This window comes from Procambarus clarkii, chromosome 81 (genome assembly GCF_040958095.1).
Source record: "Procambarus clarkii isolate CNS0578487 chromosome 81, FALCON_Pclarkii_2.0, whole genome shotgun sequence".
Lineage (NCBI taxonomy): Eukaryota > Metazoa > Arthropoda > Malacostraca > Decapoda > Cambaridae > Procambarus > Procambarus clarkii.
In genome coordinates this window covers 3,238,629-3,255,524 of record NC_091230.1, presented here as the reverse complement: position 1 = coordinate 3,255,524, position 16,896 = coordinate 3,238,629, and the positions used below count along the sequence as shown (strand labels likewise).

The 16,896-nt window shown below is 48.2% G+C and overlaps 1 protein-coding gene across 6 annotated transcripts in view; it reads right to left on the bottom strand.

The window, feature by feature from the left end:
* The window catches only part of IKKepsilon (I-kappaB kinase epsilon), a 395,291-nt gene that overhangs the window by 259,213 nt on the left and 119,182 nt on the right, over nucleotides 1–16,896 (bottom strand). The gene's annotated exons all lie outside the window — the stretch shown is intronic.

Here is a 16,896-nt window from a genome sequence, read left to right as displayed (position 1 = left end):
ATTTGACCCCCACAGGCACATAAAAAAAAAAAAAAAAAAATTCTTCCTAACCTGTTAATTTGTGTTCACTGATCATGGGAAAAATAATAAAAAAATCGCAAGAGGCATATATTGCCCGCTATAGGGCGGGGAAGTCTGGCAAAAAACAGGCGCTGACTCAGCGTGCGTCCCAGACAGTCTGTTGCTCGCCAGCTGTCAGGCAGGAGTTGCCACAAAGAGATAATTATCTAATTATTTCAATATCTCTGATTGATTTTTTGTATTTTTTTTTTTGCTATAATATTATTCAATAGTGTGTAGTGTGATATATTTATATAATAAAATGAGTGAATCATCGCTGTACTCAAAAATATGGTGTGCATATTGTTGATTCAATTATGTTCATCAAACCGTGAACAAATACTTTGTCGGTTATTACACTATATACACAGGTTATATCTGCATGTTTTGTTCACCATAACGAACCACTAAGTTGCTATTATGAGTCAAAAAGTAATGAGGAGTGACCGCCGTGTACCAGCCAGCCACTCCCTCCCACCCTCAACACCTCACTCGCCCACATTCTCCTCCTACCATACTGTTTTTTGCTTTTATTCACTATATACAGACGTTATATATAAGTATCTACATTCGCGTTCACCGTAACAAACCACTAAGTTGGTATGCTGAGTGGCAGTGGAAGTGGCAGCCAGTGGCAGCCCGCCACTGGCTGCCACTCCCTCCCTCCCTCACCTCACCTGACTTGCCACCATTCTCCACCCACCATACTGTTTTTGCTTTTATATACAGACGTTACATATAAGTATTTACATGTTTTGTTCACCATAACTGTACATCTAAGCTTGTATGGTGAGTAAAGGCACAAAGACGTAGGCCCTCACACAGTGTGTGTGAGAACCTCACACAGTCAGCTGGCTGCCGCCCTCAAGGCCAGACGCACTAATATTTCTCCTCCAACAATATTGTTTGTGGTGTTATTATGCTATATACACACATTATATATCTTGAGGTTATCTTGAGATGATTTCGGGGCTTTTTTTAGTGTCCCCACGGCCCGGTCCTCGACCAGGCCTCCACCCCCAGGAAGCAGCCCGTGACAGCTGACTAACACCCAGGTACCTATTTTACTGCTAGGTAACAGGGGGCATAGGGTGAAAGAAACTCTGCCCATTGTTTCTCGCCAGCGCCTGGGATCGAACCCAGGACCACAGGATCACAAGTCCAGCGACTGTCCGCTCGGCCGACCAGCTACCTATATAAATATCTACCTGTTTTATTCACCATACTTTTACAAGTAAACTGGTATGGTGCCCAAAGACCATCGTGGTCACCAGTAAACAACATGATAAATCATGCAGACGACGCCACCGCCCTCACCAAAATGGCGGCTCCCAACCTACTCCTATTGCTGTTTATACCCTCTATACACACGCTATATATAAGTATCTACATTTGTGTTCACCATAGCGAACCACTAAGCTGGTATGGTGAGTGCAGTCAATAAAAGGTGGCCACACACAGTCAGAAGACAACGCTACTACCCTCCCCTCCCACAGCATTACTCCTCCCTCCATGGCGCACTGTGCCAAATATCACCACAATCCTGCTATTATCAGAACCCTGGTCAGTTTTATCACAGTCAGGGGCTTCTGTAATAATATCATCGCTACATAATAGCATGAACAAGTATATTATGGCATTTTTAGGCGATGCTGTGGTCACAAGCTGAACAGCAGTGCTGTGAGTTCATGCTGCGTGCATCAGGCTTGGTAGCTGACTCAGTACTGAGGCCCCTAACACCCGGGAGTTTGGCCCACGATTTTTTTTTTAAATGGCGTCTGTTTACAAGAGCCCTGATGAAGGTGTGGTGAACCCCGTGTATCCGCGGGCCGTTTAAATCTTGCGTAGTACTCCAAAGCATCACATGATGCGATGCGCAATTTACTGCAAGTCGGTCAAAGCATCATATGATGCGATGCGCAATTGAAGGGTTAACTGCAGGACCAAGCGAGAGTCAACAGAGCAAGCTGCTCCCCGTCAACAGCGAAGGGAACGGAGTCCCTTCCGAAAGTATATATATAAATATATAAAGACACACACACACAAGGTGTATTACTGTAACTACACTTAGGTAATTACACACACGAGCATATGCACATGCACACACATGTGCACACACATCAGAGACCAAAAGACACAAAAATGGAATCAATACAGGAAGAGGCCAAACCCCCAAACATACCAGCGATACAAAGATGCGAGAAACAACTACACGGCAGTGAGGAGAGAGGCAGAAAGAAATTCTGAAAAAGGGATTGCAGACAAATGTAAAACAGAACCAGGTCTATTCTATAAATTCATAAACAACAAATTGCAGGTAAAGGATAATATTTAGAGGTTGAAAATGGGAAATAGATTCACGGAAAATGAAAAGGAAATGTGTGAAACATTAAACTAAAAGTTCCAAAGTGTGTTTGTACAAAATGAAATCTTCAGGGAACCAGATACAATAATAATTCCAGAGAACAACATAAAGCACATAGAGGTGTCTAGAGATGAAGTGGAAAAAATGTTCAAGGAGTTAAATAAGAACAAAGCAGTTGGTCCAGATGGAGTTTCACCATGGGTTCTGAGAGAATGTGCACCTGAGCTCAGCATTCCATTTCAACTGATTTTTCAGGCATCCCGGTTTACAGGAGTTGTAGCTGATGTGTGGAAAAGGGCTAACATAGTTCCAATCTACAAAAGTGGAAGCAGGGAAGACCCCCTTAATTATAAACCGGTATCATTGACAAGTGTAATAGTCAAAATATTGGAAAAAATAATTAAAACTAAATTGGTAGAACACCTGGAGAGAAATTATATAATATCAGACAGACAGTATGGTTTTCGATCTGGAAGATCCTGTGTATCGAATTTACTCAGTTTCTATGATCGAGCAACAGAGATGTTACAGGAAAGAGATAGTTGGGTTGCCTGCATCTATCTGGACCTAAAAAACCAGCGTTGAATGTAATGAAACGCATATTTCTGAGTGAGTCCCGGAGGCTCCCCGGAGCTATCCCAGGCTGATATGCTAATGTCAGACTTTGGCATCAGTCATGTGTATGGAGTTCTTAGGCCTACTGGGGACCACGGCCAGAAACCGGGCCCCCTCAGAGAGGCAAGGGGAGCAATGGCCTATAGAAGCCCCCGTGTGGTTGGAAGCATTCTATGTCTGCCATCGACCGGAACAGGCACCCAGAAAGGTAAGCACCTCAAAACAAACCCCTATTCTGGTTAAAATTGCTACCAAAAGCCGAACTAGTGGATAGAACTCCCCAACCAAAAACAAGCAAACTAGTGTGACATCACACGCCGCTGCGCCGCTGTCTGCGCAGCTCCCCCCTCCCCGGCAGGGGGAAGGGGGAGCCCCAGACCCTCCACGCCGGCTACCCACACCTCAGTTCTTGAGGCTGGATGTCAAAAATGCGAAAAAAACGCCGACCGGAGGGAGGGAGGGATGCCGGGGAGCCTCCAGGACTCACCCAGAAAATGGCGCTTCATTACATTCAACGCTGGTTTTTTGGGGGAGCTCCATCGGCTCCCCGGAGCTAACTACCCACAGACGGAAAAAGAGGGACTTACCCGGGAGGCGGTCGCTCAATCCTCAACTCGAAACCGAGACAACTGGCCGCAACCGCCGACCCAAGGCAACACAGGCCCGACAGGGCCCAGGGACATTCACAAGGTAATGAGCAGCCAGGACCCTGTTCGACCGCCAAAATCCCCACGCCCGAATATCAGACCAAGACATATTCCCAAAGAAGGCAGCAAGAGCTGCAAACTTACGAACGTCATGGGCACGGGGATAGACCGCAGGCTGGCTGGACTTAATAACCCTGCGGACGACCTAGGAGACCCAAACCCGCGAACAGGGAAGAAGGGACACCGGATCAACCCACAGCGCGTCCCCGGACACAGAAGCCGTGGCGCGCAAATAACGGCGAAGCGCCGCAACCGGACACAAAACATGATGCACCCCCGGCCTGACCAACCAAGCATCAACCACCCATGGACCCCTCCGGAACGCAGCAGTCTCATTCTTCGCCAGAAAAGAAGGAGACGGCTGCAAACGAACAAAACAATCACCACAACCAAAAGAGCAGAAACCCCTGCGCCGGAGGAGAGCATGAAGCTCCCCTACCCGACCCCCAGAAGCCAAAGCCAACAAGAAAAGAGCCATGGAAAAACAATCCTGGACCGAAGGGGCCACAACGAAACGAGGAGACGAAAGGAAAGCAAGCACTCTGTCCAAAGACCAGGACGGCTCAGGCGACGCATGAGCAGGCCGGAGGTGAAACAATGCACGAGAAAACTTGAGAAACGGCGCAGACGTAACATCGATACCGAAAGCAAGCTGAAGTGGCTCCGCCAGCGCCACACGATACGAGGCGACAGTGTTAGGCATAAGATGACGGTCCTAAAACAACCACGAGAGGAAGGACAAGACCACCCGAACAGACAAGGAACTAACACGACGAAGACGCAAGAAGAAACAGAAGGACCGCCAGGAAATTTCATACTGCCGCCGAGAAGAAGCCCTCAAAGTGGGACACCAACAAGGAGGCCACCTGATCACCATAGAGATGATGATAGACTCGAGTCAAAAAACCCATACGCGAAGACTCAAGGAGAAAATCGAACCAGCCACGTGACGTACCAGCCCGATCTGCTGAAAGAGGCGGAGCCGCAGGAAAACCCTCTGGTTCGGACATCGAGCAACCAGCGCTGGGCCGGCCACCAAGGGGCCAGAAGGACAACTCTCCCCTGGTAAGTCTTTAAGCGAGTCAGGACCTGGAGCAACAGCCAAACTGGGGGAAAGAGGTACAGGAACCCCCATCTCGACCAGTCTAGCCGAAAGGCATCGACCCCGACGGCCTCGCGATCAGGGAAGGGCACCGCATAAACGGGAAGACGCCGCGACCACGCCGACGCGAAGAGGTCCACCTCGAGGCGCCCGAACGTCTGGCAAAGCCAACGGAAGGACTCGTCCTCGACCATCCACTCCGTGGAGAGGGAAACGAAGAGAGACAGGGCATCAGCCAAGACATTGGACACACCCCGTACGTGAACCGCCAGGAGAGCCAAACCCCGAGAACTCAGCAGATGAGTCACCCGAAGCGACCAACCCCAAAGAGACAAGGACCGCATCGAACCCCCGCGGTTCAGGCAATGAACCACCGGAGAGCAGTCCGAATGAAACCGAATCGTCGATCCGCGGGCCACCCGAATCCTCCCCAGAGCAAACCATACTGCCGCGAACTCCCGCACCGTGCTGTGAGCTCGACGGAAGGACGGATCCCAACGCCCCTGGTTGGCCTGGTGAGTACTGGTCACAAAACCCCAGCCGAGAGACGACGCATCCGTGTACACATCAAGCGAGGGCTCAGGTAGGCGCCAAGGCACTGAACCCCGAAAAACCCGAAAAGGAAGCCGGTGACACAGCAACCGACGCAAGGCCCCCGGGGGTCGAAGTCTGCGATCGTGAGAGAGGCGGAAGGGGGGAACCCTGAAGGAACCAGAACAGCCGTCGAAGCCAAACCCGACCCGGCGGGTAGACTACCATCGCGAAGTTCAGGCTCCTGCACAGCCCCTCGAGCAACCACCCGGTGACCCGAGGGCCCTCCAGAAACAGACGAAGGTGGGACCGCAGCCGCAGGAAAGACTCCGGAGGGAGAGACAAGGAGACGGTTCGAGAGTCCCACACGAGACCCAGCCAAGTCCGAATCTGAGAGGGAACCAGATGGAACTTCCTCCAGTTCACCAAGAACCCGAACCCGGCGAGCTAGGAAAGAACCAAATCCCTGGCTAGCAAGCAAGCTGATCGGCTGGGAGCCCAAACCAGCCAGTCGTCGAGGTAGGCCAACACCCGAACACCTAGGAGACGCAAACAAGCCACCACAACCCGTGTAAGGCGCGTGAACACGCGAGGTGCCAGGTTCAACCCGAACGGGAGACAACGAAAGCGGTAACTCAAGACGCCCCACAACAAAACCGAGCCAGTCCCTGAACCGCGGATGAATCAGGACATGCCAATAAGCGTCCCGGAGGTCCAGGGACACCATCCAAGCTCCCGGCTCCAAGAGGAGCCGAACCTGAGACAGCGTAGTCATCCGAAAGGAGGGGCAATGAACCCAGGGGTTCAGACAGGACAAGTCCAGAATGAACCGCAGGTCCGTGCAGTCCTGTTTCGGAACCGGAAACAGACGGGAAACCCATCTGAAGGACGACGTTGTTTCGACGACGCCCAAGCGTACCCACTCCAAGACGACTCGACAGAGCGCAGGGAAAGAAACCTGCCCTGCCGGCCCCGACCCCCCCAAGGGGGGAGGGGCCACCCAACGCCACCGCAGGCCGCGAGACACGACCCGAAAGGCCCACGAATCGTGGGACCAGGCGCGGGCGAACAGTGCAAGCAGCCCCCACATCGCCCCGTCAATGGGGCAAACCGCGAAAGGGCCGGCAACCCTTACGAGACCCAGAACCCCGCACAGAGCGAACACCGCGCCGACCAGACGAGGGAGGGTCCGCCTGAGGAGCCAAACCCGAACCTGACACCAGAGGCCTACCACGACCAGAGGAACCCTGAGCCCTGGCACGACCTTTCCGGGAAGACCCACCCCGGGACCCCCGGAAAACCAACAAGTCCGACATCGGATGACAAGCCGCCGACGCAGCCTGAATAAACTGCGCCACGCCCGACTCCTCAAACAGAACAGGACAAAAAGGGGTTAGAATGCCTAAGATCCAGAGACCAAGCAGATTCCATGGAGGAACCCAGCACCGTCTGCCGACATGCGAGACGGGAAGCATAAAACAGGGAAACTGCATCCCGCAAAATCGGCGTGAAAAGCTTCAACATGGCAGTCGACGAACGCACAGCCGAGGACAAGGTGCCGGACCCCGGGACGGACCCAAGCGTCCTCACATCCTCCACGAGCCAATCCGAAGACAGCTCCAAGAGGGAAAAGAACCGCAAAGCCAAAGCCAAAAGGCTCCGGGCACGCAAGTCCTCTGCAACGAGTGCCGCCGAAAGAGTGGGAACCTGCACATGGAGCTGAATAATGCCCACATCGCGGGGAAGGGCAGGGGCAAACAAGCACTCATTCAGGTACTCAAGCTCGCCCCCCAGGAAAACCTGAAGTACCGTGGAAGCTTCCCGACACTCCAGCGTGCGGGAACGACAGAAGGAATGCCAGGAATCCAGAACAAACAAGGGGCAGACTGCTAGCCAGGACGACTCCGGAACCTCGTAACGGAGCCAGAAAGGGAACGAAGTCCCAAACCTGAATTCAGACGGATCCATATCCGAGGTATAATCCGGGTCACGCAGGAGGTAAGCTGCAAAGGAAGCTCGCACCACACCAGATTGGATGCGATAAGCCGAAAACCTCTGGAAGGATGGAACCGACGTACCCGGGGGAACACGGAACCGAACCCGGGGAGGGGCCGACACCAAATCCAACTCGTACGCAGAGGGGGGAAAAGAAAACCCCACTCCTTGTAACAATAAGCCCCGCTCAGAGGGAAGAAAAACCCAGGCGGGGTCCAGCGGGGCCCAAGGCCGCCAAGTCAGCCCCTCCCCAGTCTCGAGGTACTTCACCACAGGACCCGAGGCCAAGTCCTCTCCCCAAGCCCCGACCCCACAAGACAAGGACGGAGCAGCCGGAAAAACTGGAGGAAGGGGGGGCCCACTGGTCAGACCCAGAAGCTTCGGCCGGGAGACAAGACTCGAATGCCTCTGCCGCCCCCCCGGAAGGGGCACCCCCCGAAGCTGCCCGAGTCTCGAAATCAAGTAACCCCTGCTCCGACCCCGAAACCCTCAGATGCTTCGGGGCCGGAAGCAGGGGGGGGGGACCAGAACGAACAGAAGGGGAAGGACGAGGAGGTGCGGACTGAACCAGGATCGAAGCGACCCCCACCCCCAAGTCCGGGTCTCGAAAAGCAAAGCGGGGCAGCCCCGGGGCATCCAGGTGAGCAACCAACCGAGCGCGTTGCAACAGACGAAACCTAGACTGCAACCCACGCGCTGCCTGTACCCGAAGAGAATCATCAGAGGATTGGGTAAATTGAGTCACAAACAAGCAGCAACACTCACAGGACTCAGGGTCGAAAGTATCACCGACCCAACAGGCAGCGTGGCAGAGGCAAAAACAATGAGGGTCATCCCGAGACAAGGGGACCGAGCAACCCTCAAACTCGCACACAGCGAGTGGGGACTCCGAGGTCACATCCATCGGACCCACACGCCCCCTAGGAGATTCCCAGGGTCCTGAGCGTTTACTTTAAGAGGACTCGCGCTCAGGTAGTCCCAGGCAGGGTGCTGCAAACCGGCACCCAAAACTACCAAGCGAACTTCTATAGCTGAACCCCAGGGGCGTGTACACTCACGGGGACCTAGCAGGGGGCGCCACCAAGGAGAACAGTGGAAGGGCAAAAACAAACTGAGTAAAATGACAGAACCCCCACCAGGCAAAAACAAAAAGAAAAACAAAACCCCGCTAGAGGACAGCGAACCCCAAGGAACAGAGCCGGCCGCGATGTCGGGAATACAAGCTGTGCAGCATCCTGCACCCCTACCAGTGCAAACTGCCTCTTACCTGCTGGTAACAAGGGAGAACAGAACACCCAAGAGCCCAACAGGCGGCCGAAAAACCAAAAGGTAAAACGGACCAGCAGAGGCAGACCCCGAGGAGCCTGTGGAAGCCCCAAGGGCAAGAACTTACAGGGCACCTAGGGAAGGCAGCCCTAGGCGCATGCAGCCCGAGTACTGAAGATAACACCTGGCTCTCGCACCCACAAAACCAACATCACACGCAAAGCAAAGTGCAGTAGTGACACCGGAGCCAGAGCACACGACCTTTGCCTATAGCATCAGCCTCAAGAACTGAGGTGTGGGTAGCCGGCATCGAGGGTCTGGGGCTCCCCCTTCCCCCTCCCGGGGAGGGGGGAGCTGCGCAGACAGCAGCGCGGCGGTGTGTGACGTCACACTAGTTTGCTTGTTTTCGGTTGGGGAGTTCTATCCACTAGTTCGGCTTTTGGTAGCAATTTTAACCAGAATAGGGGTTTGTTTTAAGGCGCTTACCTTTCTGGGTGCCTGTTCCGGTCGATGGCAGACATAGAATGCTTCCAACCACACGGGGGCTTCTATAGGCCATTGCTCCCCTTGCCTCTCTGAGGGGGGCCCAGTTCTGGCCGTGGTCCCCAGTAGGCCTAAGAACTCCATACACATGACTGATGCCAAAGTCTGACATTAGCATATCAGCCTGGGATAGCTCCGGGGAGCCAACGGGGCTTCCCCCAGAAAAGGCTTTCGACAGAGTTACACATAAGAGGTTGTTCTGGAAACTGGAAAATATTGGAGCGGTGACAGGTAAGCTTCTAACATGGATGAAAAAATTTCTGACTGAGAGAAAAATGAGGGCAGTGATCAGAGGCAATGTATCGGACTGAAGAAATGTCAAGTGGAGTACCACAAAGTTCCGTTCTTGCACCAGTGATGTTTATTGTCTACATAAATGATCTACCAGTTGGTATACAGAATTATATGAACATGTTTGCTGATGATGCTAAGATAATAGGAAGGATAAGAAACTTAGATGATTGTCATGCCCTTCAAGATGCCCTGGACAAAATAAGTATATGGAGCACCACTTGGCAAATGGAATTTAATGTTAATAAATGCCATGTTATGGAATATGGAATAGGAGAACATAGACCCCACACAACCTATAAATTATGTGAGAAATCTTTAAAGAATTCTGATAAAGAAAGAGATCTAGGGGTGGTTCTAGATAGAAAACTATCACCTGAGGACCACATAAAGAATATTGTGCAAGGAGCCTATGCTACGCTTTCTAACTTCAGAATTACTTTTAAATACATGGATGGCGATATACTAAAGAAATTGTTCATGACTTTTGTTAGGCCAAAGCTAGAATATGCAGCTGTTGTGTGGTGCCCATATCTTAAGAAGCACATCAACAAACTGGAAAAGGTGCAAAGACATGCAACTAAGTGGCTCCCAGAACTGAAGGGCAAGAGCTACGAGGAGAGGTTAGAGGCAATAAATATGCCAAAACTAGAAGACAGAAGAAAAAGAGGTGATATGATCACTACATACAAAATAGTAACAGGAATTGATAAAATCGATAGGGAAGATTTCCTGAGACCTGGAACTTTAAGAACAAGAGGTCATAGATTTAAACTAGCTAAACACAGACGCCGAAGAAATATAAGAAAATACCCTTTCGCAAACAGAGTGGTAGACGGTTGGAACAAGTTCGGTGAAAATGTGGTGGAGGCCAAGATCGTCAGTAGTTTCAAAGCGTTATATGAAAAAGAGTGCTGGGAAGACGTAACACCATGAGCAAAGCTCTCATCCTATAACTACACTTAGGTAATTACACACACATAAGTGTACACATGTACATGTGTTGTGATGGTGTCCCACCCTATATTTCTTCCTTCCCAGCTTAAAAGAGTCATATCTCCATAACCTGAGTATTCTCTGATGTTCAGGAAACATTTTCATGTGTGGGAAAGCATGGAGCGTGATTAAGCTGGCTGTAAAATGGCCAGTTAAGTTTGATAATGCAAGGGGCTTACGCCTTTTTGGCGTAAGATGGCGCCATCTTGGGCACAATATGGCGCTGAGCCATCCTGTTTCCCGCCAAGGCGTCGTGACTCCTCCCGGCACCTGATTAGCCAGGTAAGGTCATGTGCCATGTGGGAACCGACCTGTGAGATTTATATTTATTTAATTTATATGAATTTATATCTACGTTAATTTATATACTTCGATAGCAATTTGTATGATGATAAGTGGACTGTATTTCTGCAATAATCTCACAAATCGATCCTCTACACATTAGGGGGGTTTATATTAAATTTATATATATGCAGCCAATCAAACTACAGTATTAGACTACATACATTGAAGAGGTTCCTTATCTTATTGTACAGCAGGCCTTAGTCCACCAGGTATAACCAGGATGTAGACACCAAATTATCCTCTTTGAGGTAGCTTCCATCACCCAGTAACTGGCACACAAAGCATGCTTCCTCGTCTTGACCTGTCAAAAGGGCGCTAGCTATGAAGCCAGAATCCTAATATATGACAGCTATATCAGAGAAAACACTGTACAAGGAACCATAAAGACCTAGGCTTAATTACCTTTAGTATGAGGCGATCTCGTGATCTAACTGGATCACCCTATCTAATGACATTAATGGCCACAAATGATAGATAAATGGGTTTCGGCAGAACACTTAACTTGTATTTGTTGACAGCGTGCTGATGATGGTACACCTTTGGTTTCCATAACACTTCGTCCAAGTAAAATTAACAGGAGCCGAATTGCTCCCATGCCTCTGGTCTAAGTACAATAACAATGGCTGACCACTCCCTCCTCCCTGACGCTACTGGTCTACACTGTCCAGATGACAGTAAGTGATAGAAGGGTCACATTTACTCTATTTTAATTCTGATAATTAAGTTAATTTATATGAGATGTTTTTATGATGGTAAAGTCCAAAGACTAATGTATTTAAGAATAATTCCCACCATAATAGGTGGTGAATTTATAATAGTATGTGGTAATGATATCCCGTTTTCTATAGACGGGAATTCCACTACAAGTTACATTTTCTATGGGTAACTTGTTTATACAACACAGCAATATTATCTGTCTGTATGATATTATTAAATGGTGTCGGATTTTCCGACATGCCAGAAGTGACCAATGACGAGAGCCTTCGGGCGGTGTGACATCACGAGGCGGAGGGCTCTCGTGGCGGCTGGTGCCTGGGCGGGAGAGAGTACGTCACGAGGCGGAGGGCTCTCGTGGCGGCTGGTGCCTGGGCGGGAGAGAGTACGTCACGAGCCGCCCTAGAGTGAGGACACGCTCGAGTGAGCTCCGGATCTAGAGACGAGAGAGCCCTTACCAGTAGATTTAAGCATCGCTTCAATACGGCAGACAGACCGGGAGGCCACCCTTAATCCGTGGAGTACCCAGAAGCAAGGATAGGCCGGATTGGAGAGTCAAGAGCTCTGCTACCAAGAGTCTGCAGTAGGGATGAACGTTGGGCTGGAGACATCTGGGACCCCCAGCGGACCGTGTTACACATATCAAGCGAGAAGCTATGACCTGGCCGAATCTGGCCAGGTCATAGCTATGACATGGCAGTGAGCTATGACCTGGCAGTGAGGCAAAGGGAACTGTGCTGGACTGCAAGGGTCAGCAGTGCCAGTGTGAGTGGAGACGAGGACGGCGCAAGTACCTGTTTCCTTTTTGGCCATTTGAGCATAAAAGATGTTATTAACCCTTGTATCGCTCAGGGCTAATTAGCATTTGTCACCCACAGGCGCATATAAAAAAAAATATATATATATTTTTTCTTCTAAACCTGTTAATTTGTGTTCTCTGATCATGGGAAAAATAATAAAAAAACATAAGTGGCATATATTGCCCGCTATAGGGCGGGGAAGTCTGGCAAAAAACAGGCGCTGACTTAGCGTGCGTCCCAGAGGGTCTGTTGCTCCCAGCTGTCAGGCAGGAGTGGCCACAAAGAGATAATTACCAAATTATTTCAATGTCTCGCTGTACTCAAAAATATAGTGTGCATATTGTTGATTCAATTATTATGTTCATCAAACAGTGAACAAATACTTTGTCGGTTATTACACTATATACACAGGTTATATATAAGTATCTGCATGTTTTGTTCACCATAATGGACCACTAAGTTGGTATTATGAGTCATAAAGCAACGAGGAGTGACCGCCACACACCAGCCAGCCACTCGCTGCCACTCACTACCTCAACACCTCACTCGCCCACATTCTCCTCCCACCATACTGTTTTTGCTTTTATTCACTATATACAGACGTTATATATAAGTATCTACATTCGTGTTCACCATAACGAACCACTAAGTTGGTATGCTGAGTGGCAGTGGCAGTGGCAGCCAGTGGTAGCCCGCCACTGGCTGTCACTCCCTCCCTCCCTCACCTCACCTGACTCGCCACCATTCTCCTCCCACCATACTGTTTTTGCTTTTATATACAGACATTATTTATAAGTATCTGCATGTTTTGTATACCATAGCGACAACTAAGCTGGTATAGTAAGTCCAGACAGTAAAAGGTGGTCACACAGAGTCAGCAGACAATGCTACCTCCCTCCCCACCAAGATTACTCCTCTCACTACAGCACTAATTATCACAACAATCTTGCTATTATCAGGCGATGAGTCACAATAACGTGGCTGAAGTATGTTGACCAGACCACACACTAGAAGTTGAAGGGACGACGTCATTTCGGTCCGTCCTGGACCATTCTCAAGTCGATTGTGATGAGGAGGTAGAGACAGGCAATAAATATTATTGCTATTATCAGAATCCTGGTCAGTTTTATCACAGTCAGGGGTCTTCTGTAATAATATCGCTAAATAATAGCATGAACATGTATATTATGACATTTTTAGGCGATGCTTTGGTCACACGCTGAACAGCAGTGCTATGAGCTCATGCTGCGTGCATCAGGCTTGGTGGCTCACTCAATACTGAGGCCCTCACCCGGGAATTTGGCCCACGATTTTTTTTTTAAATGATGTCTGTTTACAAGAGCCCTGATGAAGGCGAGGTGAACCCCATGTATCCGCCGGCTGTTTAAATCTTGCGTAGTACTCCAATATATCATATGATAGGATGCACAATTTATAGCAAGTCACCCAACCCATCATATGATGTGTTGCGCAACTTAAGGGTCAAATATCTCGCCATGGGTCCCAAGAAAGCCAGTGGTAAGGTTCAAGGCAAGAAATCACATGTGAGAATGATCATAGAGGAGAAAAAGAGATCATTCACTGCAAGCACCCCCAAGCATGTGGGTGCTTGGGTCCCAGTGTTGTGTGGGGTGCTTGGGTACCAGTGTTGTGTGGGGTGCTTGGGTCCCACTGCTGTGTTTCAATGACAATGTGATGCCTCACTACAGACAAATTTTGCGAAGAAGGGAAATACAACCTTCAATGGATCGTTTCATTGTGAGAAAATCAAGCAGTGAGCCACAACCAGGACCTAGTGGTATGCAGGCAAAACGTGCCAGAGTGCACTTCAGAAAAATCTTTACTGCCTGATGTTATAATGGAAGGGGACTCCCCTTCCAAACAGTAACACCTCTTCTCCCCCCTCTTCACCATCTTCCATACACCAACAGAAGTCATCAGCAAGGGTATCTTGGTTATCTTGAGATGATTTCGGGGCTTTAGTGTCCCCGCGGCCCAGTCCTCGACCAGGCCTCCACCCCCAGGAAGCAGCCAGTGACAGCTGACTAACATCCAGGTACCTATTTTACTGCTAGGTAACAGGGGCATAGGGTGAAAGAAACTCTGCCCATTGTTTCTCGCCGGCGCCTGGAATCGAACCCAGGACCACAGGATCACAAGTCCAGCGTGCTGTCCGCTCGGCCGACCTAATAACTTGAACATACTTTTGTAGTGAAGATTTGAGTGAATTGGGTATAAAATTTACTTTGAAGTGAAGTTTTTGGGGAGTAAGGAACGGATTAATTCATTTCCCATTATTTCTTATGGGGAAATTAGCTTCAGTTTACGAATTTTTGGGTTACGAACCGTCTCCAGGAACGAATTAACTTCTTAAACCAAGGTACTCCCTGTATTCGAGTACAAATGCCAAACAATGTTTATTAAAACATACAAGTAAATTTATAAATTAGAACTGCCTTATTCATTGTCGATAACTTCAACTTCAATTATATCTATAACTAGAATTTCAAATTACAGTACTTCAGTATCCAAAAATCCAGTTTCTGACCGATTCTCACCATTTTTACATATAGTGTGCACAGCTGTCTGTTCTACAATCCCTATAAAATTGATTTTTCATAAACCCTAAACGTTTGAAGTTATAAAATTTTGTTGTTTAAATTTGCGCATACAGTATTTCAAATGCCATATTGACGAATTTGTTTTACAGTAAACTATATACTGAAAACCTATATTCTAAATATATGATAATGAAGATCATATGGTATTCTGAGAGCATAATAACACCAACTGAACAATTGGTGATATTTTACATTTTTACAGCTGATTTCAAAATCTGAAATTTTCAATATTCAGTTTTATAATTATTGTTTATTTTCTTGTTTTTCAAGTTACTTTGGTATCATTTAGACAAAGTTGGAGCATTTGCTTAGTAGTTTATACACAAAACATTTAACCACCGTGCTGCGCCGAGTTTATTGTGAAATTCCCCCGGTGTGCATGAAATAAAGTGTTCCTAAAAAATTCTTTTTTCTTTGTAAAATGATAAATTCCCTTCCCTGAACATGTTTATGTAAAAATAAATACCAAATTCCACTTACTTTGGCTGTAGGGATTTGGACAAGATGCGCTGTGACGTCATCAGGGCCTGGTCGCCTGTACGTGAATCGCCCAGACACGGTCGCGCGGGCCATTCAAGCACCGGGTGTTGCCACAAATATATTTTCAATTATTTGTTTTATGTATTTCCAATGCGGTTTTGTTTCTTTTAATCTTACATGATGCATACTTATGTCCTTTACAATATGTATACAGTAGAATGTTCATAATGTTCCCATGAACTTTGATACATGTGTCAGTAATGTGTCCACAATAAATGTTTATTGTCGCAATATTACCTGTTAAAAATTCACTAAAATTACAATATGTACAGTTTCACACACTATTTACACAGTAACACACTGTATTACACACTCAGTACTTCGGAAGTGAGTAATAATCAACGAAGTAGTCCATGGCACACAGCGCGACTTCGCTCTCGGTGAACCAGGTACATATAAATTTTTGCTTCCTGTTTCTTCATTCTGTGTGCTTGCAAATAACGCACTCACGTACACCCTTGGCTTTAGTACTTGTAGGATGTATGTAGCCAAGCTTGTAAAGCATAAGGTAGTATTGAAAAGATTATAGGAAAAGATCAATTTGTAAGGTAGTCTTGAAAAGATCGCTTTGTATTGTCACACACAGGAAGTGAGTCAGCTTACTTCTAGAGTGTCCGTCAGTCAGAAAGAGATTCAGCTAGCCTCAAAGAGTGTCCGTCAGTTAGGAAGAGATTCAGGTATTCTTGAAAATATCTATGGAAAACACCACCATGGAAGCCACTAACACTGTTCATCTATGCTATTTGTATCAGATGCATCATCACTGAACGCAGAAAACAATTCATCTATGTATCATCTAAATAAATTGTAGATAGCATTGGATTGCAAGGGTGACGCTCAGAGCTACAACTGGATACACTCGCTGTATAGTCCTCATAGGTGCTGTATCACTTGCATCCGACCTTTGTGTTAGGTCCTTATTGCGCCTAACTCACCAATATTATGGCCCTTATGTTCTTCAAACAGTAAGATTTGAATTTCACCGACAGAGCATTACTTTTAAACACCGCGTCGGACAGGTGTTTGGGAGCCAGAGGCGCGTGCGCCACCCATGGTTGCTCATTCAGTACTAACCTAGCCAGTAGCCCTAGGGCATTCTGGGAATTTTTTCAAAGATGGCTGCCTCTCACTGGAGGTCGTAAGAGTCCATTTCGTACATAACCAACCTCGTACACATTTAGAATTGGTACCGAAAAATAAAAAAATAGTTTTCTCGGTTGGCGCAGTTTTCCGCTGACCGAGAATACTCGGTTGGCGCAGTTAAGTGGTTAAGAGAGTTTCAGCAAATTTTAAAAACTGAGCTTATTGTCACACTTCATGACATTTTGAGCAGTTTAAGGGTTAAGGGCTCAACGTCCCTGCGGTTCGATCCTCGACCAGGCCTCAGGAAGCCTCCACTAGCTTC